Genomic DNA, 21,899 nt, shown 5'->3' with positions numbered 1-21,899 from the left:
CAGACCTGCCAGAGAAGTCCTCATTCTGCTGTAGGAGCTGCTGTTTTTTATGAGCAGTTGCTTCATTCTAATTTCTGATGAGCAGGTTTAGCACTCAGGAATTTCTTCTACACCGGCAGGCGGCTCACGAGTCCAGAGCCCCTCCTCCTGGGTAGGCCTCTGGTCCCGCAGTGTTAATTAGCCTCACGTTCTATCCGGGCAGACAAGCTGTGAGCCGGGGGAGGAGCAACGAGCAACTTTCCCTCTTGGCAAAGCTTGGGCTTTGCACTCCGTCCCCCACTCACTTGCGGTGTTCCTCTCCTTGCCGTCCTTGTCAGGCTTGTCCTATGGCTATGGCAGCTGGTGGACGGGGCATGCCACAGATACCTTCCAGTTCAGCCCTTTAAAGCTGCTTAAGCCTTGACTGCGTTGTCTGCTTCAGCCTGTTGCTGCGGTGCATCGGTGCATCCACTGTATTGGATCGGGGCAAGACTGGCCTGTAAACAAATGCAAGTAAACAAGGGGGCTGCGTTTTTTAGTCAGATAGGCCAGGTTGAGATGGTTTGGACATGTGTTGAGGAGGAATAGTGGAAAAATTGGGTAAAGAATGTTGGAGATGGAGCTGCCGGGTAGAAGGAGAAGAGGTAGACCTCAAAGAAGGTTTATGGATGTAGTGAAGGTGGACATGGAGATGGTTGGTGTGAAAGTAGAGGAGGCAATGGATAGGGCAAGATGGAGGCAGATGATCCGCTGTGGCGACCCCTAAAGGGAGCAGCTGAAAGAAGAAGAAGTTCACCTTCACTATGGAACACTGAAGAAAAGAATCTGGAAATGCTTGTATTTGACTCCCCTTCTTAAAGCTGCTTCCCACTGCTCGACAGCTAACTGCTGTCAGATTCGTCTTATATAGAAATGTCAAAATATCATTTATCATGCCAACTTAGTGTGGTTCTGTAGGGTTCTATGTGTATTTCTATTTGCATATGTAGGACATTTCTTTTGCTAAATAGGACCTGGAACCACCCCTGGTTCTGTGTGGTTCTGTATGTATATGCAGGACTGTTCTTTTGCTGCAGCTCTAACTCTAACTCAGTGTGCTCATCTAACACAAAGACTCCATGCTGTGATTTAAACCCACACACACCAGCTGCCTCACACACACTGCTGCCAGATCACTCTCACACACACACACACACACACACACACACACACACACACACACACACACACACACACACACACACACACACAGCAGAGCAGCTCCATCGTCTCCTTCTTACAGTTCACCTTTTAACATCTCATCATCAGCAACATCTCTTCAGTCCATACAGTCCAAATGTGGAAGCTAAACTGCAGGAGCAGAACGTTCTGATTGCATTTATATATATTTCCCCATTCAGCTACAACAGTTTAACCCCACCCATTCAGCTACAGTAGTTTTACACTGCACATTCAGCCTACAGCTGTTTAACACTGCCCATTCAGCTACAACAGTTTAACACCACCCATTCAGCCTACAGCAGTTTAACACTGCCCATTCAGATACAGCAACAGCAATTTAACACCACCCATTCAGCCTGTATTACGAATACACGGATTAAGGAATGCTGTAACTCATCGCTACAAAGTTTTAACCATCACTGTAAATAAATAACTACTACATAAAGTTCAGACCCTGAATAGATGGTTAAATGAAATCAGCTTAATATAAACTCAGAGGAAAAACAACCATATCAGCAGGTTCTCTGGTGAAATTATGGACAGTATCTTTCTTAAACTGCTGCTCTGTAATGGTACTGAACGCAGTCCAGTGACGATGTTCACTGCCCTAGAATGGTGGCGCCGTTACTTTAAAATGAATAACAACTTTTTTTGTCAGGGACCCCCAAAATTTTACTTTTGAGACAATCAGGGGGTCCAGGAGATTAATTAGATCCCAGACTCCCTCAGATCCCCCTGTATTTCTCCCCCTGCAGCCGAGGAGTTTCACAGTGATTCTCAGCACGGTAGTGAGTTTATCAAACCAGAACACTCCACAGAACCTGTTCTCTCTCTCTGTTCTCTCCTTATCTCGCTCCATCGCTCTTCCTCTCTTCCTGTCTGTTCAAACACTGAATGAGAGACACTAATTTATCACGCAGTCTCTCTGTCTCTCTCTCTCTCGCTCTCTCTCTCTCTCTCTCTGTCGCTCTGAGTTGAAACAGGCCTCATGCACAATTTAGAATAAAAACATCTGTCCTGTCTGAGCCGCTCTCTTCTTTCAGCATTTCATCTTTCATTCTTTCATTATATTTCCTCACTTCTTTCTCTCTTTTTCTCTTTTTCTTTCTTTCTGTTTCTTTCTTTCTTTCTTTCGTCACTCTCTTTCTCTCTCAGGCACTATGAAGTAAACCAAGTTTAGAAATCAGCATCTGGTAAAAATCTGGTAAACATCTGTCACAGATTATTGTTACAGTTTAATGTGATCAGTGCATTAATTCTAGATTTATTATTAAAATCAGTCAGTCATTGTCAGTGCTGGTCAGACGCTAGAAAGGGTCAGGTAAAGGAGATGGTCAAGTAGAGATGGTTGGGTGATGGAGATGGTTAGATGGTGGAGATGTTTAGGTAGAGATGGTCAGATAGACATGGTCAGATGGTAGAGATGTTCAGGTAGAGATGGTCAGATAGAGGAGATGGTCAGATGGTAGAGATGTTCAGGTAGAGATGGTCAGATAGAGGAGACGGTCAGATAGTAGACATGATCAGGTGATGAAGATGGTCAGAGGGTAGAGATGGTCAGGTGATGGAGATGGCCAGATGGTGGAGATGTTCAGGTAGAGAAGTTCAGGTGATGGAGATGGTCAGATGGTAGAGATGTTCAGGTAGAGATGTTCAGGAGATGGAGATGGTCAGATGGTAGAGATATTTAAGTAGAGATGATGAGGTGATGAAGATGGTCAGATAGAGGAGATGGTCAGATAGTAGACATGACCAGGTGATGACGATGGTCAGATGGTGGAGAAGTTCAGGTATAGATGGTCAGGTGATTGACATGGTCAGATGGTGGAGATGTTCAGGTAGAGATGGTCAGGTGAGGGAGATGGTAATATGGTGGAGATGGCCAGATAGAGGAGATTGTCAGATAGTAGACAAGATCAGGTGATGAACATGGTCAGATGGTGGAGATGTTCAAGTAGAGATGGTCAGGTGATTGAGATGTTCAGGTAGAGATGGTCAGATAGTAGACATGATCAGGTGATGAAGATGGTCAGATGGTGGAGATGGTCAGGTAGAGATGGTAAGGTGAGGGAGATGGTCAGATGGTAGAGATGTTCAGGTATAGATGGTCAGGTGATGCAGATGGCCAGATGGTGGAGATGTTCAGGTAGAGATGGTCAGGTGATGGAGATGGCCAGATGGTGGAGATGTTCAGGGGGAGATGTTCAGGAGATGGAGATGGTCAGATGGTAGAGATGTTCAGGTGGAGATGAACAGGTGATGAAGATGGTCAGATGGTGGAGATGTTCAGGTGGAGATGATCAGGTGATGAAGATGGTCAGATGGTGGAGATGGTCAGATGGTGGAGATGTTCAGGTAGAGATGGTCAGGTGATGGAGATGGTCAGATGGTGGAGATGTTCAGATAGAGATGGTCAGGTGGTGGAGATTGTCAGTGCTTGTCAGATGCTAGAAAGGGTCAGATAGAGGAGATGGTCGGCTCCACCATCTGACCATCTCCTCTACCTGACCCTTTCTAGCATCTGACAAGCACTGACAATGACTGACTGACTTTAATAAGAATCCCACATTCATCACATTAAACTAACGAGAATCTGTGACAGATGTTGGATTTTTACCAAATGCTGATTTCTAAACTTGGTTTATTTCACAGTGCCTGAGAGAGAAAGAGAGAGACGAAAGAAAGACAGTAAGATTCCATCAGATTCTGTGGATTCTGTAGAATTATATAGCGCTCTGTAATGCTGAGTTGTGTTAGGTTTAGTAGGATTCTTTGGGGTTCTGTGTGATTCCGTAGGCCTTTGGTATGTTTATGTAGAGGGTTCTGTAAGTTTCTGTGTCATTATGTAGGCTTTTATGTGAGTGTCTGTGGTTTTGCAGGGTTACTTCTATAATGTCCTGTAGGTGTCTGGTTTCATAAGGTTCTGTGTTTTCTATACTGGGCTGTGCTGAGAATCATACAGAAACACCTGGGAAACATTCTTGTTCTGCTACATTTAACAGCTTAATGAAAAAGCCCACAGACAAACCCCAGTGTTCTCTGACTGTTACACAGAAGTGAGTCGAGTAAATGAAGCTTGAGCGGAGCAGGAGAACCGCAGAAGGTCCTCAAAGCCCAGAGGAGCTGATACAGACACTGAGAACAAGAGAGAGACATTTCAGGGCTCATTGATTGCCACTGAAAGCGACCAGAACGATTGAATTTGCCCTGAGAGGTCTGAAAGAACCTCATGAATAGGTGCATAACAGTGGATCTAACACAGACAAAAGGAAGACGGATCAGTTAACAATAAGATACTCAACCCAACTCAGTCTGTGGCCCACAGTCTCTGAGAAAAAGCTGCCTCCTCAGTCAGAGGATAATAAGCACTTTCAGAAGGAGGCTGTTTGGAATGGAAGCCTTTTGAGCTAGAAACAGTGCAGATACATCAAAATTTCTCCTGCAGTTTTCTAATTCTAACACTTTGTTGTTTATATCAGGGTTTCTGTTTTTCAGTGTGGTCTCAGACATTTGCACCTATTTCTTATTTCATTGATTTGATTATTGACCACAGGTGAGGGTGGGGATGCAGAATGACCAGTAAACAGAGAGCTTCGCCTTATGGCTCAGCTCCCTCTTCACCGCTGTGGTCTGGTACAGTGACTGCATTACGCTGTGGGTAATGACCTAAAAAATCACGTCATGAATACAAACTGCGGAAATGAGCTTCTTCACAGGGTGGCAGGGTCATTCTACTGACAGGGTGAGGAGCTCGGTCATCTGGGAGGAGCTCAGAGTAGAGCCGCTACTCCTCCGCACTGAAAGGAGCCAGCTGAGGTGGTTCGGGCATCTGATCCGGATGCCCCCTGGACAACTCCTGGTGGGGGACAAGACCCGGGGTCATCCTCGGACCCGCTTGAGGGATTAAATCTCCAAGTTGGCCTAGGAGCAGCTTGGAGTCCCCAGGGAAGTTGCGGGGGACAGGGTCATCTGGGATTCTCTGCTTTCCCAACTGCTACCGACCCAATCTGGACTGAGCAGTTAACGATGATGATGATGATGATGGTGATGATGATGATGGTGATGGTGATGGTGATGATGATGATGATGATGATGATGATGCTTTTATTATTTTAAAATAATTTCTAAAAATGTGGTTATTTGATTATTTTATTATTTATCATAATCATGATCCTGACCACCCAAGGAATTGTATTTGAATTCAGTGTGGAAGGTACAGTGACGCTCTGATTGGTCAGTGGTGTAAAAGTGGTGCTTCTTAAAAGGAGGTGAAAGGTTAAGGTCAGAGGTTGCCTGGGGGCTGTGATTGGTCAGTGTGTATCCGGTAGGACAGATGGTAAATTTGCTCCTTCAGTGAGCAACGAGTAAACCGAGAGATACCCACCCACACACACACACGCACACACACACACACATATAAACACACACACACATAAATATAAACACATACACACATGACCTTCATGGCTGTGTGTGTGTGTGTGTGTGTGTGTGTGTGTGTGTGTGTGTGTGTGTGTGTGTGTGTGTGTATGGAATAGAATCAGGAATAGAAAAGGTGCTATTCCTGATGCTCATATTCCAGTCCAGCACTGGAAATTTGTTGGATGCAACAAAACTGTGAAAATGTGCTGAATGTGTGTCGTCTGATCCCAGTTTTACTGTTATAGTTATTTTTGGCAGGCGCATTACTTTTATTAAAGCTGTGGTTGTCGTTTTTTAATAGATGGTAACTGTTGCTAGACCAAAGGCAAAATAAGGAGTGGTACTTAGCGATCATAAATGCCATTCCACCAGTCCAGTATAACTGTTTAGTCTGACTCACACGTCAGAGGAGCCAGACAAGCCTCCTCACACCTGTACTGGTTCTGAAGAGAGGACTGTGGAGATGCTGCCAGTGTAGCTGCACTCACTAATCCTATTCAAAGAAGTTGCTCTGGAAAATTCAAACCAACCAGCGCAGTGCATTATGGGTATCCCATATCCACTATGCATGGTTGTAGACTACTAATTGCAGTGCATTGTGGGATTGTTTGAGTGCACTATGGCCAGCTGCAGCCGAGGTATTGTGGGTCCTCAGTAGGACTGTCCTATGAAGACCTCCTGTGTAGCCTATGGGTCACCAGAGCGGCACGACACTCGTGAGGGAACTGGTGAGAGACAATGAAACCTGCTGCGTTGTGTCTGTTGCTATGGTAGCTAATACACCAACAAGCTTATATAGTACAATAAACTACATAAATACAAATAGTTCTGATTAAAATACGATCTATGGACAGATCCTTTAATTAATCAATCATCATACACTTTATAAGGCCATGAAGACGAATTTAAGAATGTGAACAACTTACATTTTAAAACAAGTTCCACTCCAGCTGCTCTGTTATCTTCGATTTTTGTGATGCTGTTTTTTTCCATCGTTCGTGAGTACAGAACCATGGGTAACCAAGCCTGGAAGTCACTCAGAACTTAGGCTGCCTTTCTAGGCTGGATATGAAGGGTGCTTCACTTTGGAACAATGTTTTATGGCATAGCAGCCGAGAAATGCAGCCCAGGCTCTGGAATGCAGCTTATGTTTTCTGACATGAATACAAAATAGTGAAACCTCAAAATAGTGCACTATATAGTGAACAGGGCCTGGTTTTGAACACAGCGCAGGTCACAGTCAAAAATGTAAAGATATGCCTATTTTAGAAGCTACAGGTTAAAGGGTTAACTACACTCTTAAAAAAGATGGTTCTTTAAGGATTCTTTAGTAAAGGTAATGGTTCTGTTTAGAACCATGAGTATGTGCATTGGGTATAGTTTTATATAGCACCAAAAAGAGTTCTGCTATTGTTATGAAGTCAAGATTTTAAACAATAAAGGAACCAATTCTGCTTTTATTGAACCGTTATACTGTATATAATGATATGCAGCATGCACTCCATCAATCTGAAGAACCATTTCACCACACAAAGAGCCCTTTAAGCATGAAATGGATCTATATAGAACTCATGGTTCTAAACAGAACCACTGTCTGTACTGAATAACCCTTGAAGAGGTGAACAGTTTGAGGTGACCAAGTTGTCTTTTTCAGACATGAGACCCCATGTCCTGACACTATATAAAAACAGTGCCTGTGTGTGTGTGTTTGTCTCTGTGTGTGTGTGTGTATACCCACTCAGTCAGAAATTATGAAGTGTGTATCTGCTCTGACCTGGCGCTGCAATATGTCCACATCTCACAACTGCTTTTTTCCCACTCCTCTGCTCCTCAGCTCTCCCTCCCTCCCTCCCTCTCTCCATCCTTCTCCTTCCGTCCCTTCATCACCGCTGCGCTGGAGAGTGGGGAGGAGACAGTCAGTCCCAGTGCGGGCCATTTTTAGACGCATGCTGGAGTCAGCCATCTCCAGCCTAATGAGAATGGGTTAAACGACTGTGTCCTTCTCAAGGGCATCACGCAGCCACCATGAGGCACCAGTTCAGCCAAAAACTCCCCCAGAAATCCCCTCAGGTTTCCACAGAAAACAACTAATTGTTCAAGATGTCTTTGCTTCTTTAACTTTAGCACTATGGAACCTTATACTCAACCAATTGGCATCATGCTACAGTTTCTCATTAGGCTGAATGAATAACCATCTCTAAATATAGGTATTGTGATATAAACAATCTACAGTCTTCTCTCCTCACTCTGTTTGAGTTACTAGTATATTTTCTGCTCCACTGATGAGGGAAATGTTCTAGTCTGTGAATCTCTGTTGAGGAGCATGTGCCCCTTTGTGTCCCAGATACTGGTTCTTTAAAATTGCTCCTGTGGCACTTTTACAGCCTTTTACAAAGCCATGTTGGCCACAAGTGCTGTCTAATTAGTTGTGTTGTCATTTTGCTGGTGCTGCAGTTACGAAATAGCCAAAATAGGCTAGCACAGAACATGTCATACTGCATTTTATATACACTGCTCAAAAAAATGGAAACACTTAAACAACACAGAACTCCAAGTAAATCAAACTTCTGTGAAATCAACCTGTCCACTTAGGAAGTAACACTGATTGACAATCCATTTCACAGCTGTTGTGCAAATGGAATAGACAACAGGTGGAAATTATTAGCAATTAGCAAGACACACTCAATAAAGGAGTGGTTCTGCAGGTAGGGACCACAGACCACTTCTCAGTACCTATGTTTTCTGGCTGATGTTTTGGTCACTTTTGAATGTTGGTGGTGCTTTCACACTCATGGTAGCATGAGACGGACTCTACAACCCACACAAATGGCTCAGGTAGTGCAGCTACCTGATCCCTATCCAGGATGGCACATCAATGCGAGCTGTAGCAAGAAGGTTTGCTGTGTCTGTCAACGTAGTGTCCAGAGCCTGGAGGCACTACCAGGAGACAGGCCAGTACACCAGGAGACGTGGAGGAGGCCGTAGGAGGGCAACAACCCAGCAGCAGGGCCGCTATCTCCACCTTTGTGCAAGGAGGAACAGGAGGAGCACTGCCAGAGCCCTGCAAAATGACCTCCAGCAGGCCACAAATGTGCATATGTCTGCACAAACGGTTAGAAACTGACTCCATGAGGATGGTATGAGGGCCCGACGTCCACAGATGGGGGTTGTGCTCACAGGGTGTGGCCCTGGGTTCCTCCTAATGCACGACAATGCTAGACCTCATGTGGCTGGAGTGTGTCAGCAGTTCCTGCAAGATGAAGGCATTGAAGCTATGGACTTGCCCGCCCGTTCCCCAGACCTGAATCCGATTGAGCACATCTGGGATATCATGTCTCGCTCCATCCACCAACGTCACGTTGCACCACAGACTGTCCAGGAGTTGGCGGATGCTTTAGTCCATGTCTGGGAGGAGATCCCTCAGGAGACCATCCGCCACCTCATCAGGAGCATACCCAGACGTGTTGTAGGGAGGTCATAAAGGCACGTGGAGGCCACACACAATACTGAGCCTCATTTTGACTAGTTTTAAGGACATTACATCAAAGTTGGATCAGCCTGTAGTGTGTTTTTCCACTTTAATTTTGTGTGACTCCAAATCCAGGCCTCCATTGGTTAATAGATTTCCATTGATTTTTGTGTGATTTTGTTGTCAGCACATTCAACTTTGTACAGAACAAAGTATTCAATGAGAATATTGCATTCATTCAGATCTAGGATGTGTTATTTGAGTGTTCCCTTTATTTTTTTTGAGCAGTGTATATAATTTATATATAAGGCAAAAGGCCACAATATATACAAGAAACAGACCCTTTGCTGTCATTCTAGACAAGCAGTGACCAATCAGATTGTTAATATGTAAATGTATTTTGTCATGCCCACAGTCTCACAGAAAGATTCACCACACATCGAGCATGAGATACAGTGGTTGCTAATTTGTTATTATCATGTTAGATGTTTTTTTAAGTCTAAAAACAGTGTTTGGCAGGTTTGGGGTTCAGAACTGGCCTCTATCCTCACTCACAGTTTCTCTGTTTGCACTTCAGCCTGTGTCTGTTTTAGCGAACTTTAGGAACTCCACTGATTTTGTAAAATGATTTAAGGATTTAGTGGTTCAGATGTTAAAATCATTCAGAGTGGTTTGGTATGAAATGCTGGGGACCAGACGTCTGGCACGTTTGAGGGTTCTAAAAGTTACATCCCATTAAGTTAGTACAGAACATGGTTTTGACTGCATGACTGTAGACCTGAGACATAGTTTTGTGACAGTTGTGTTATAAAGTTTTGGCGTTTCTTCTCTAAGAGAAGAGATCAATGCGCATAGCCTAACATGCTTCTGCTGATGCCAGCAGACACTTTTGTTTACAATTTATTTTTACTGTATTTACCTATTTTGGGAAAATGCAGAGTATGAGGACGACTTTGAGGAGGACTGTTCCCAAAATGTTGTAGATGCATATCAATTTGAACCAGAAAACACAAAAGACTTGCAGCGAAGAGAAAGAGACAGAGAGAGAGGGAGAGAGAGAAAGAGAGAGAGAGATAGAGAGAGAGACTTTTAACCAGACTTTATCATCACCAGGTCATGGTTCAGTGCATGAAAGTCACTTCAAAGATATAAATAAGCAAATAAATGAGTGAACTTTCATATAAAAAGCTTCATATAAAACATGGTGTAAAGCAGAGCTGGTCTTCTAAGACTGAACACACAGCCTCCCCGCAGCACCACACAGACATAAAGGTCTCCAAATCACTTGTACATTTGTAATAATTAAAGTCAATTAAAACTCTTAATCTGACCAGTCTAGAGAGGGTTCTGGTGACATCAGTGTCAGCTGCTCGTCCCACTTGGTTTTTATGGGTGATGTACACCGCCAGCTACGCCTGCCTGAGAACAAAATTCAGCAGCTGACACTTGAACCTCTCTCTCTGGACGTATCTAAAACCAAGAATAAAAGTGTGGGGTGCACAAATCACATTATGAGCCATAAAAACAGAACTCAGCAGAGTAAAAAGGGGACGTAGCCTAAAACAATGCATAAAAGCATGGAACACCGTTTCATCTCTTTCACTCCTGAGTGATCTCTGGATTTAAAATGGGGATAAAAGAATTTACAGAAACAACACCATGTAACAGACAGAGAGAGAAAGAGAGACAGAGAGAGAAACAGAGAGAGAAAGACAGAGAGAAAGATACTTTTGACTTTTAACAGCACTTTATTGTATCCACATCTCGTTACATTGTGCAAAAGTGACTTCAGGCCATCTCAGCCCTCAAACCAGCACATAAAAACGAACGGGTTGCTGAATAAATAATAGATAATAAAAGAAAAAAGATAAAAATAAATAAATACAAAAAAGTACAATCCATTTTGTGTTAAATAAAATCAGGTACAAACCAAAGTTCATCATCTAAAACTGAGCACACTGCCTCCCCGCAACACGACACCATCAGACATACACTTATAGTAGTTAAAATCAATCAGAATCCTTTATTTGACCTGTCTAGAGAAGGTCCGTACTACATATGATTTGTCTGACTCATGTACACTGCCAGTTTGGCCTGACCAAGAATAAAATTAAGTAACTGGCACTTGAACCTCTCCCTCTGGACATACATAAAACCAAGGATAAAAGTATGAGCAGTAAAAAACACATTAAAAGACAGAAACAAAGTCTTTAAAATGTCAAAAAGGGGACGTAGCCTAAAACAGTGCATAAAAGCGTAAAACACTTTTGCTCTCAAAACAAAAATGGCATCCTGGAGTGACCTCTGGATTTAAAATAAAAATAAAAGAGTTAACTGAAACAATGCCATGTAAAATCCTCCACTGTTGATCTGCCACTCTTTTAGTTAACAGTGGTTTATACAGTGCTCTCCACTGTAGCTTCACCTTGTCAGCGAGTCCCAGAGCATCTCACCACGGCGTGTTAGTCCTGTTCTCCAGTCTCTTTCTATTAAAAACCTTCACACAGTAAATCAGCTTGCCAGAGACTGAACTCAGGTCCATGCTCAGCTCCTCTTACAGTCCAGGAGGAGGCCCTGACATCCCTGCAGGTCAGGAACGATGGTAACCTTGGGGAAGGGGTCATCCTCACCAGGGATGAGCACTCCTTCACCATAGTCCTCTTTCAGTGCTCGTTCCTCAGAGGACAGCACTGACCTCCAGCACTGTAGGAGTTTAGCCACAACACACAAGGACCTTACCTCCAAGCGCATCGCCAGGTCCTGCACACGGTCCAGACCAGGTCCTGCAACTTCCACTAGATGATGGAGGGTAAAGATGTTGGAAGAAGCAAGAACCCTGACCAGTGTGGGAGATGTTTTGCTTGATACGTCCAGCCGAGACCCATAAATAACAGGTTCCTCCAGAAGCCAGTGTAACGAGGTGCTGCTTATTCCAGACATGCTAAAAAAACTCCAAATTCTAAAAAGTCCACGATAAAACGCAGGCAGGCCATCAACGTCCAGCGCTTTAGTGGTCATAAGAAACAGAGCTCTGTCCAGTTGCATTCACCCAACAGTGCGTAAAATCCTGCATGCCACTTCTCTCCACACCAAGTCTTTAGGGCCACTAAGGAGTCTCTGAATAACCTGGAGGTGAAAGGCAGCAGTGAACCAGCCCTTGTCCTCCTTCTTCTTTAGGTAGATAGACGATGGCCTGTGGTAACCAGTGCAATTGGTCCCAAAAACGTCCACTGCAGGTCAGCAAGAAGATTTGTTGGGGGATCTACACAAGCCAATTTGTGCCATAAAAAGGAAGCAACAATGTTAATGTTGTTAACAATGAGAACCCGTCCCCGATAAGACAGCTGAGGCACTAGCCAAATCCATCTGCTAAGTTGTCCCTTCACTTTCTCAACTGCACCCTCCCAGTTTTGCTTTACATACTCGCTATCCCCCAAATACACTCCCAGGTATTTAAACCCACCCGTCCTCCAAGACAATCCAGGCAGTATAGGTTCCCCACCAGTCCATTCCCCTACTAAAACAGCTTCACTTTTACTCCAGTTCACTTTAGCAGACGATAAAATCCTACAATCATTTAAAACATCCACTAAAATGTCCACATCTCTCTGTGAGCTGATTAAAACCACTAGATTGTCCACATAGGCTGAAACACAGACAGGTGTGCTACAGTTTGGTACATCAAGGCCAGTGATCTTCTCTCTTAGCTGGCACAGGAGAGGCTCAATTGATAATGTGTAAAACATGCCAGAGAGAGCACAGCCCTGTCTGATGCCTGTGCAGACTTTCAAAGGAGCACACAAACCACCGTTAACTTTGAGTACACTCTCAATGTCACTGTACAAAACCTTGATCATGGCTATAAAACCTGGGTTGAACCCAACGTGCTCCAGAACTTTCCAGATAGCCATGTTCAACCTGGTCAAATGCCCTTTCCTGGTCTAAGAAAATAAGACCAGTCCTCAAACCCAATAGCATGGAGATGTCCAAAACTTCCCGAATTAAGTACATATTATCAAAGATAGACCTACCTGGCACACAGTACGTCTGGTCAAGATGCACCACCTCTTGAGCCTAATGTGTTTGAGAGCAACTTGCAGTCTGTGCACAGCAATGCCACAGGGCGCCAGTTCTTCAGCACCTTCAGGTCTCCTTTATTCGGCGGCAAGGTCAGGACAGCTCTCCTACAGCTGAGAGGAAGTTTTCCTTCCCGTACACTGACCTGGAGCACTTCAAGCACATCCTGACCCAATACAGACCAAAATGCCTTATAAAATTCCCTGGTGCCTGGCCGTTTTCCGTGCCCTGTAGGGCCTTGTGCAGCTCTCCCAAGGAGAGAAAAACAGAGAGAGAGAGAGAGAGAGAGAGAGAGAGAGAGAGACAGACAGAGACAGAGAATGAGGGAGAGAGAAAGAGAAAGACAGAGAGAGAGAGAGACAGGAAGAGACACAGAGAGAGAGACAAGAGATAGAAAGAGAAAGACAGAGAGAAAGAGAGAGAGACAGGGAGAGAGAGAGAGACAGAGATAGAGAGGAAGAGAGAGAGAGAAACAGAAAGACAGAGAGAGAGAGACAGATAGAAAGAGAAAGACAGAGAGAAAAGGAGAGAGACAGAGAGACAGGGTGAGAGACAGGGAGAGAGAGAAACAGAAAGACAGAGACAGAGAGAAAGAGACAGAGAATAAGAGAGAGACAGAGAGAGACACAGAGAGAAAGAGAGAAAGACAGAGAGAAAGAGACAGAGAATAAGAGAGAGACGCAGAGAGAAAGAGAGAGAGACAGAGAAAGAGAGAGAGAAACAGAAAGAGAGAGAGAGAAAGAGAGAGACGGAGAGAGACAGAAAGAGAAAGAGAGAGAGGGAGAGAGAGAAACAGAAAGACAGAAAGAGAGAGAGACAGAGAATGAGAGAGAGACCGAGAGAGAAAGAGAGAGACAGAGAAAGAGCGAGAGAGAGAGACAGACAGACAGAGAGAGAATCTAAGACAAAAATACTGTGAAACTCTTAAACACTATAAACGTACAATCCAAATCAAAAAACACAATCACACAAACAAAACTCTAAGAGATATAGAAGATTCTGTTAAACAAAATCTGTTCTGGGAGATGTGGAATAACTTGAGCACAACAAAACCACAAGACATACCTATACAAAACAACAACATTTGGAAAAAACATTTTGAAAATCTTTATAAGTAAATCTGTCAAAACGATTTCAATTCCAATCACAATCTGGTCAGGCAAAAATTATAGTCGCTCGAATATACAGTCAAAGACAACCAAAACCCACTGGATTATCCAATAACTCAAGAAGAACTGGCTGAAAAACTTAAATCATTAAAACCTAAAAAGGCTTGTGGCCCTGACAGCATCAGAAATGAAATGCTGAAAAACAGCACTCCTGAGCTGCAGAGGGCAGTGCTCAAATTAGTCAACCTCGTCCTGAGTTCAGGCTGTTTTCCTGATATCTGGAGCCGAGGACTTCTAATCCATAAGAGTGTTGATAAATTGGACCCTAACAATTCAGAGGCATCTGTGTGAGCAGTAATCTGGGGAAAGTGTTTAACAGCATTTTAGACAACAGAATTCTGACTTTCCTTAACGAAAACAGTGTCCTGAGCATGAATCAGATTGGCTTTGTTCCAAATCACAGAACTACTGACCACATTTATACCCTACATTAACCCTAATTAATCAACATGTACACCAAAGAGAAAATGGAAAAATTTTGCCTGTTTTGTAGATTTCAAGAAGGCATTTGATTCTATTTGGCATGAAGGGCTTTATTATAAACTTCTACAGAGTGGTGTAGGGTTAAAGCTTATGATATCATTAAATCAATGAAATCGGGAGACAAATGTGCGATAAGAATTGGAGAGAAACGTACAGAATTCTTCACTCAGAAAAGAGGAGTGAGGCAGCACAGTCCAACACTGTTCAACATCTACTTTGATGAGTTAGCAGCGCAGCCGGAACAGTCTGCAGCTCCTGGACTCGTGTAAAACATAAATAAAAACAGAATATGATGATTTGCAAATCCTTTTCAGCCTATATTCAATTGAATACACTACAAAGGCAAGATGTTTAATGTTCAAACGGATAAACTTTATTGTTTTATGCAAATATTCACTCATTTTGAATTTGATGCCTGCAACACATTCCAAGGAAGTTGGGACAGGGGCAACAAAAGACTGGGAAAGTTGAGGAATGCTCAAAAAACACCTGTTTGGAACATTCCACAGGTGAACAGGTTAATTAGAACCAGGTGAGTGTCATGATTGGGTATAAAGGGAGCATCCCTGAAAGGTTCAGTCGTTCACAAGCAAGGATGGGGCGAGGTTCACAACTTTGTGAACTACTGCATGAGCAAATAGTCCAACAGTTTAAGAACAACGTTTCTCAACATGCAATTGCAAGGAATTTAGGGATTTCATCATCTACAGTCCATAATATCATCAAAAGATTCAGAGAATCTGGAGAAATCTCTGCAAGTAAGCAGCAAGGCAGAAAACCAACAATGAATGCCGTGACCTTCGACCCCTCAGGCGGCACTGCATTAAAAACTGACATCATTCTGTAACGGATATTACCACATGGGCTCAGGAACACTTCAGAAAATCATTGTCAGTGAACACAGTTCATCACTCCATCTACAAGTGCAAGTTAAAACCATGCAAAGCGAAAGCCATAAATCAACAACACCCAGAAACGCCGCTGGCTTCTCTGGGCCCGAGCTCATCTGAGATGGACTGACACAAAGTGGAAATGTGTCCTGTGATCTGATAAGTCCACATTTCAAACTGTTTATGGAAATCATGGACGTCGTGTCCTCCGGGCCAAAGAGGAAGAGGACTGTCCGGATTGTTATCAGCACAAAGTTCAAAAGCCAGCATCTCTGATGGTGTGGGGGGGTGTTTGTGCCCATGGCATGGGTAACTTGCACATCTGTGAAGGCACCATTAATGCTGAAAGTTACATACAGGTTTTGAAGCAACATATGCTGCCATCCAAGTCTTTTTCAGAGACGTCTTGCTTATTTCAGCAAGACAATGCCAAGCCACATTCTGCACATATTAAGACAGCATGACTTCATAGTAAAATTGTGCGAGTACTAGACTGGCCTGCCTGCAGTCCAGACCTGTCTCCCATTGAAAATGTGTGGCGCATTCTGAGGTGCAAAATACGACAATGTAGACCCCGGACTGTTGAGCAACTGAAGTTGTACATCAAGCAAGAATGGGAAAGAATTCCACCTACAAAGCTTCAACAATTAGTGTCCCCAGTTCCCAAACGCTTATTGAGTGTTGTTAAAAGGAAAGGTGATGTAACACAGTGGTAAACATGCCCCTGTACCAACTTCTTTGGAACGTGTTGCAGGCATCAAATTCAAAATGAGTGAATATTTGCAAAGAACAATAAAGTTTATCCATTTTAACATTAAATATCTTGTCTTTGTAGTGTATTCAATTGAGTATAGGTTGAAAAGGCTTTGCAAATCATCGTATTCTGTTTTTATTTATGTTTTACACAACGTCCCAACTTCATTGGAATTGGGGTTGTATGATCTTCCAGAAAAGGCCCAGGTGTCAGGAACACAAGTACCAGTTCACTCTGGGCAGCACCGCCCTGGAGCACATGATGCAGTACACTTACCTCGGCCTCATTGTTACTGCATCCGGCAGTTTCAGTGCGGCAGTGAATGCACTTAAGCAAAAAGCTTGCAGAGCGCTGTACACAATCAGGAGGAGATTCTACAGCATCGACATTCCCATCTCAATCTGGTGTAAACTTTTTGACAGTGTGATCCAGCCTATTGTGCTGTATGGGAGTGAGGTGTGGGGTCCACTCAGTGAGCACAGCTACACTAGATGGGACAAGCATCCAACAGAAGCCCTGCATACAGAATTCTGCAGAATGATCCTGAGAGTCCAAAGGAAAACACCAACCAATGCATGCAGGGCAGAATTAGGCTGATTTACTCTGTTAATAAACATTCAAAAAAGATCTCTAAATTTCTGGATGCATCTGAAGACGAGTCCCAGAGAAACGCTGCAGTTTAAAGCACTACAGACCCAAGAGTTGAACCCTGAGAAGAGCTCCCTCAGTCAGCTGGTTCTGAGGCTTACTAACCCAACTAACAGCTCCTAACACACAGCAGCCTCGCTCCAGCACTGCTTTACAGCCCAGACTAAACATCAATCACATCATCAGAAACAGTAAGAATCTGGAACATTGGACAAGAGAAATTAACACTCACAGTAAATTAAACTGCTATCAGGCCCTAAAAACTGAATATGAACTGAAAGAGTATCTCCTGACTGTCAGAGATACAAAGCAGAGACAGATCCTGACCAAGTACAGACTCAGTGACCACAGCCTGGGCACAGAATGGGGCAGATATAAACAGTCCTGGCGGCCCAGAGAGGAGAGGCGGTGTGGTCACTGTCTGGCAGGTCTTGTCCAATGTTCCAGACTTTCTTCTTCACTATGAAAAATATAAACAAATGAGGGAAACTTACACAAACAAATTCAACAAAGTCATTCCAAATTTTGAGAAATGTACAGAATTGGAGAAATTACGAATATTCCTCGGGGAGGGGCACTCGGCCCCCCTCGCTGCCAGATACATAGCATGCCACCGCAACTCCACATACCCTCACCCTCCATACCCTCACTCCACTTACCCTCACCCTCCATACCCTCACTCCACTTACCCTCACCCTCCATGCCCCCAATCCACTTACCCTCACCCTCCATACCCTCACTCCACTTACCCTCACCCTCCATGCCCCCACTCCACTTACCCTCACCCTCTATGCCCCCACTTCACTTACCCTCACCCTCCATACTCTCACTCCACTTACCTTCACCCTCCATGCCACCACTCCACTTACCCTCACCCTCCATACCCTCACTCCATTGACCCCCGTCATTTGTTAACTAATTTGTATTTGTGTGGTTAGAATTATAAACATTGATTAAAATAATAATAATAAGAAGAAGAAGAAAAAGAATACTCTAATATTTTGATTATAATAATATGATTATTATTGATGGTTTTTCCATCTTATTCTGTTTTTATTACTGTTTTTGTTGTTCGCTTCTACTGTTGTGATGCTTTAGCAATACTGTACCTCACAGTCATGCTAATAAAGCTATTGTGAACTGAACTGAGAGAGACAGAGAGAGAGACAGAGAGTAACTCTGGGCGAATAGAAAGTGCTGGTCTCAACAACAAACTACTTGTTGCTCTACTCACTGTGTGTGAGGTGGGATATCGCAGTTTCCCCCGTCAGACCGTCTGTTCTGAGCTAGCGGCTCGCAGTGATATGCGCTGTGGCTACGGATGAATAATTCACACATAAACATTTGTTAAATGGATTCCAGTTTCTGCGACAGTGAAACTGTAGGTGTGTAAGTTTGTGGCTCTGCAGTCAAACGTTCTGGGAGGAGAGGTACATGCAGGGCATTCTGAGGTAAAATAGTGCCCAAAGAAAATGGAAAATGGTCAATGTAGCGCTGTTTTACCGTTATCAGCGTGACTTATAAAACATACAAGACCCCTGTAAGTTCACTGGCCGTTTTGGACGGCAGGTAAAGTGGAGTGTAAGTGTGTGTATGTGAGTGTGTGTGTGTGTGTGTGTGTGTGGTGTGTTTGTGTGTCCGTGTGTGTGTGCGTGTGTGTGTGTGTCTGTGAGTGTGTCTGTGTGTGATTGTGAGTGTGTGTGTGTGTGTGTGATTGAGCGTGTATGTGTCTGTGAGTGTGTGTGTCTGTGAGTGTGTGTGTGATTGTGAGCGTGTGTCTGTGATTGTGAGCATGTGTGTGTGTGTCTGTGAGTGTGTTTGTGTATATGTGTGTGTGTGATTGTGAGCATGTGTGTGAGTGTGTGTATGTGTCTGTGAGTGTCTGTGTGTGTGTGTGTGTGTGTGTGTGAGATTGTGAGCATGTGTGTGTGTGTGATTGTGAGCATGTGTGTGTGTTTCTGTGAGTGTGTTTGTGAGTGTCTGTTAGTCTGTGTATGTGAGAGTGTGTGAGCGTGTGTATGTGAGAGTATGTGTGTGTGTGATTGTGAGCATGTGGGTGTGTGTGTGTGTGTGGTTGTGTGTGTGTGTGTGTCTGTGAGTCTGCGTGTGTGTGCGTGTGTGTGTGATTATGAGTGTGTGTGTGTGGGTGATTGTGAGCATGTATGTGTGTGATTGTGAGCGTGTGTGTGTTTCTGTGAGTATGTTTGTGTGTTTGTGTGATTGTGAGCATGTGTGTGTGTATGTGTGAGCGTGTGTGTGTCTGTGAGTGTGTGTGTGTGATTGTGTGTGTGGTTGAGTGTGATTGTGTGTGTGTGTGAGTGTGTGTGTGTCTGTGAGTGTGTGTGTGTGATTGTGTGTGTGGTTGAGTGTGATTGTGTGTGTGTGTGAGCGTGTGTGTCTGTGAGTGTGTGTATGTGAGAGAGTGTGTGTGTGTGTTTGAGTGTGATTGTGAGCATATGTGTGTGTGTGTGTGTGTGTGTGTCTGTGAGTGTGAGTGTGTGTAACTATAACATGGGAAGTATCCAGTGAGAGGAAGAGCGAGGGGTGAGGGGAGGATGAGAAATGGGGAGAAAACAAATGAAAGGAGAGCCGAAGAGCGGAGCAGTGGAAAAAAGCAGTTGTGAGATGTGGCCATATTGCAGTGCCAGGTCAGAGCAGATACACGCTTCATAATTTCTGACTGAGTGGGTACACACACTCACACACACTCGCACACACACGCAGGCACACACACACACACACACATAAACTCTCACACATAAACACACACACATGCAGAATCTCTGTGAGGTTCTCAGACTGACTGATCATCTAAGCAGGGCTTAGAGGCTGGGTCGCCAGATTTTCAGCCGTTGTTGTAACTTTTTATGGCATCGTTTTGGTCTTTTTTGCATTTTCTTACTGTTAGGACTTAGTGCCTTAAAACACTATAGATGTCCAGTAGTGTAGAAATATGATGTATGAACAAAATAGAAATGTTTTGTTTATTATAAATAATGTGACAAACTGGCAAAATCCCTCTACTAGTGCACCAAGTTAGCTCAGATGGCCTTTTAATGGTTTAAATTCAATAACTCAACCTGAAATAATTCCCCAAACTGAGCAGCATGTGTGTTTATTTCTGTGGACACTTGTGGTCGCTGTGATATACTACATGGTTAGTTGGGTGTTTCTATTGGACTCCTATCACCTTGGGCTTCCACTAACTGTCCACTTTATTAGAAACATTCATCTTGTGCTTCCACTTACTGGACACTTTATTAGAAACACCTACCTTGTGCTTCCACTAACTGGCCGCTTTATTAGAAACACTCACCTTGTGCTTCCACTAACTGACTTCTTTATTAGAAACACCTACCTTGTGCTTCAATTTGGAACAATGTCGATATCTTGAAAGCTGTGGGATGTTAGCACACAAATATCCAGCAAAGGAAGAAGAAGAGAATAAAATAAATCAGAAACAATAGTGTTGCAACTTTGCTAACGAAGGGTCTAAGTAAGACTTTTAAAGGTTAAGTAAGTAAATTGTTTTATTCAGCCAAAGCAGATTTGTGCCTTCATTTCAAAGCGAGTGGGCTGTTTCATGAGTGTGAGTGTGTGTAAGTGTTCTCTCTTCTTTTTTGGCTCTGAAGAAGATCATTTAATCCAAGATGTGTATTCCTTTGCTGAGACCGAGCGCCTGCAGACAGTGAGAGTAGTACAGACTGGGTGGGAGGTTAGAGCTGCAAGTTTCATCACACTTTATCTCAGACTAAAATACCTCCACTACCGCCGCTGTAATGGACACTCAGCCTGCAGTGCGTGAGCAGCTGTGACTGTCACAACACAGTGATGACTGTCACTGAGTGCAGCTGTCAGAGTAATGCAGTAAAGCCTTTAGCTGTCAAACTGCGCAGCTCATATAACAGCACTGACAGCACACACTCACTGTTACACACACAGGTTGGTTCACAGACCTTATCAGGACGTGAGTTCGTGCATATAATCCGCATCACATTATGGAACACACACCTTGTACTTCCACTACGTGGCTACTTTATTAGAAACACCCATCTTGTGCTTCCACTCACTGGCCACTTTATTAGAAACATCTTGTGCTTCTTCTAACTGGCCACTTTATTTGAAACACCTTGTGCTTCTACTAACTGGCCATTTTATTAGAACCACCCACCTTGTGCTTCTACTAAATGGCCACTTTATTAGAAACACTCACCTTTTCCTTCCATTAACTGGCCACTTTATTAGAAACACCTACCTTGTGCTTCCATCTCCCTCTCTCCCTCCCTCTGTCTCACTCTCTTTGCTGATTACTTGGTGAGTATGTGGCATTTTAGACTCTAATGCTTCACTTGCACGAGTCATCAAAGTGTGAGAAAGAATTAACATCCCAGTAAGACTAAATGAATTCAGTGACAGGAGTGGAGGAGTGAGCATGAGAGAGAGCAGAGGGGGAGAGAGAGCGAGAGAGAGCGAGAGAGAGACAGAAAGAGAGAGAGAGAGAGATTCTAAATATAGTAGAAAGACTAGCGCACTGCTGAGTGTGACTGTTCTGGTCTGTAGGGCGTCTCTGGAGGCGAAGTGACCACAACAAACGACAAAAATATGGACAGTGAGATTTAAAGCAATAGTTCAGCAAGAAATCTAATTCCCCCAGTTCCACCCCACCCCACCCCAAATGTCGCTGATCAGCTATGACATATTTGGTGTTTTTAAGCAACTTTAAGCAGCAAATCATTCTTTGTGTGCTAGTTGTCTTTACTAAAGAACCCTTGAGCCATATTTTTTAA

General features: G+C 43.7%; 1 protein-coding gene and 1 long non-coding RNA gene across 5 annotated transcripts in view; one reads left to right on the top strand and one right to left on the bottom strand.

The window, feature by feature from the left end:
- Positions 1 to 21,899, top strand: part of LOC108443033 (SPHK1 interactor, AKAP domain containing) — a 104,783-nt gene that overhangs the window by 19,323 nt on the left and 63,561 nt on the right. The window lies entirely within an intron of this gene.
- On the bottom strand, positions 10,820 to 13,475 carry LOC108443034. Its single transcript, XR_001859102.2, has 2 exons — positions 13,123 to 13,475; positions 10,820 to 12,353 (listed from the first exon to the last, which is right to left on the bottom strand). It is a non-coding gene; the product is annotated as an uncharacterized LOC108443034 (long non-coding RNA).

Source organism: Pygocentrus nattereri, chromosome 7 (genome assembly GCF_015220715.1).
Source record: "Pygocentrus nattereri isolate fPygNat1 chromosome 7, fPygNat1.pri, whole genome shotgun sequence".
Lineage (NCBI taxonomy): Eukaryota > Metazoa > Chordata > Actinopteri > Characiformes > Serrasalmidae > Pygocentrus > Pygocentrus nattereri.
This window is presented reverse-complemented; position numbering and strand designations above follow the sequence as displayed.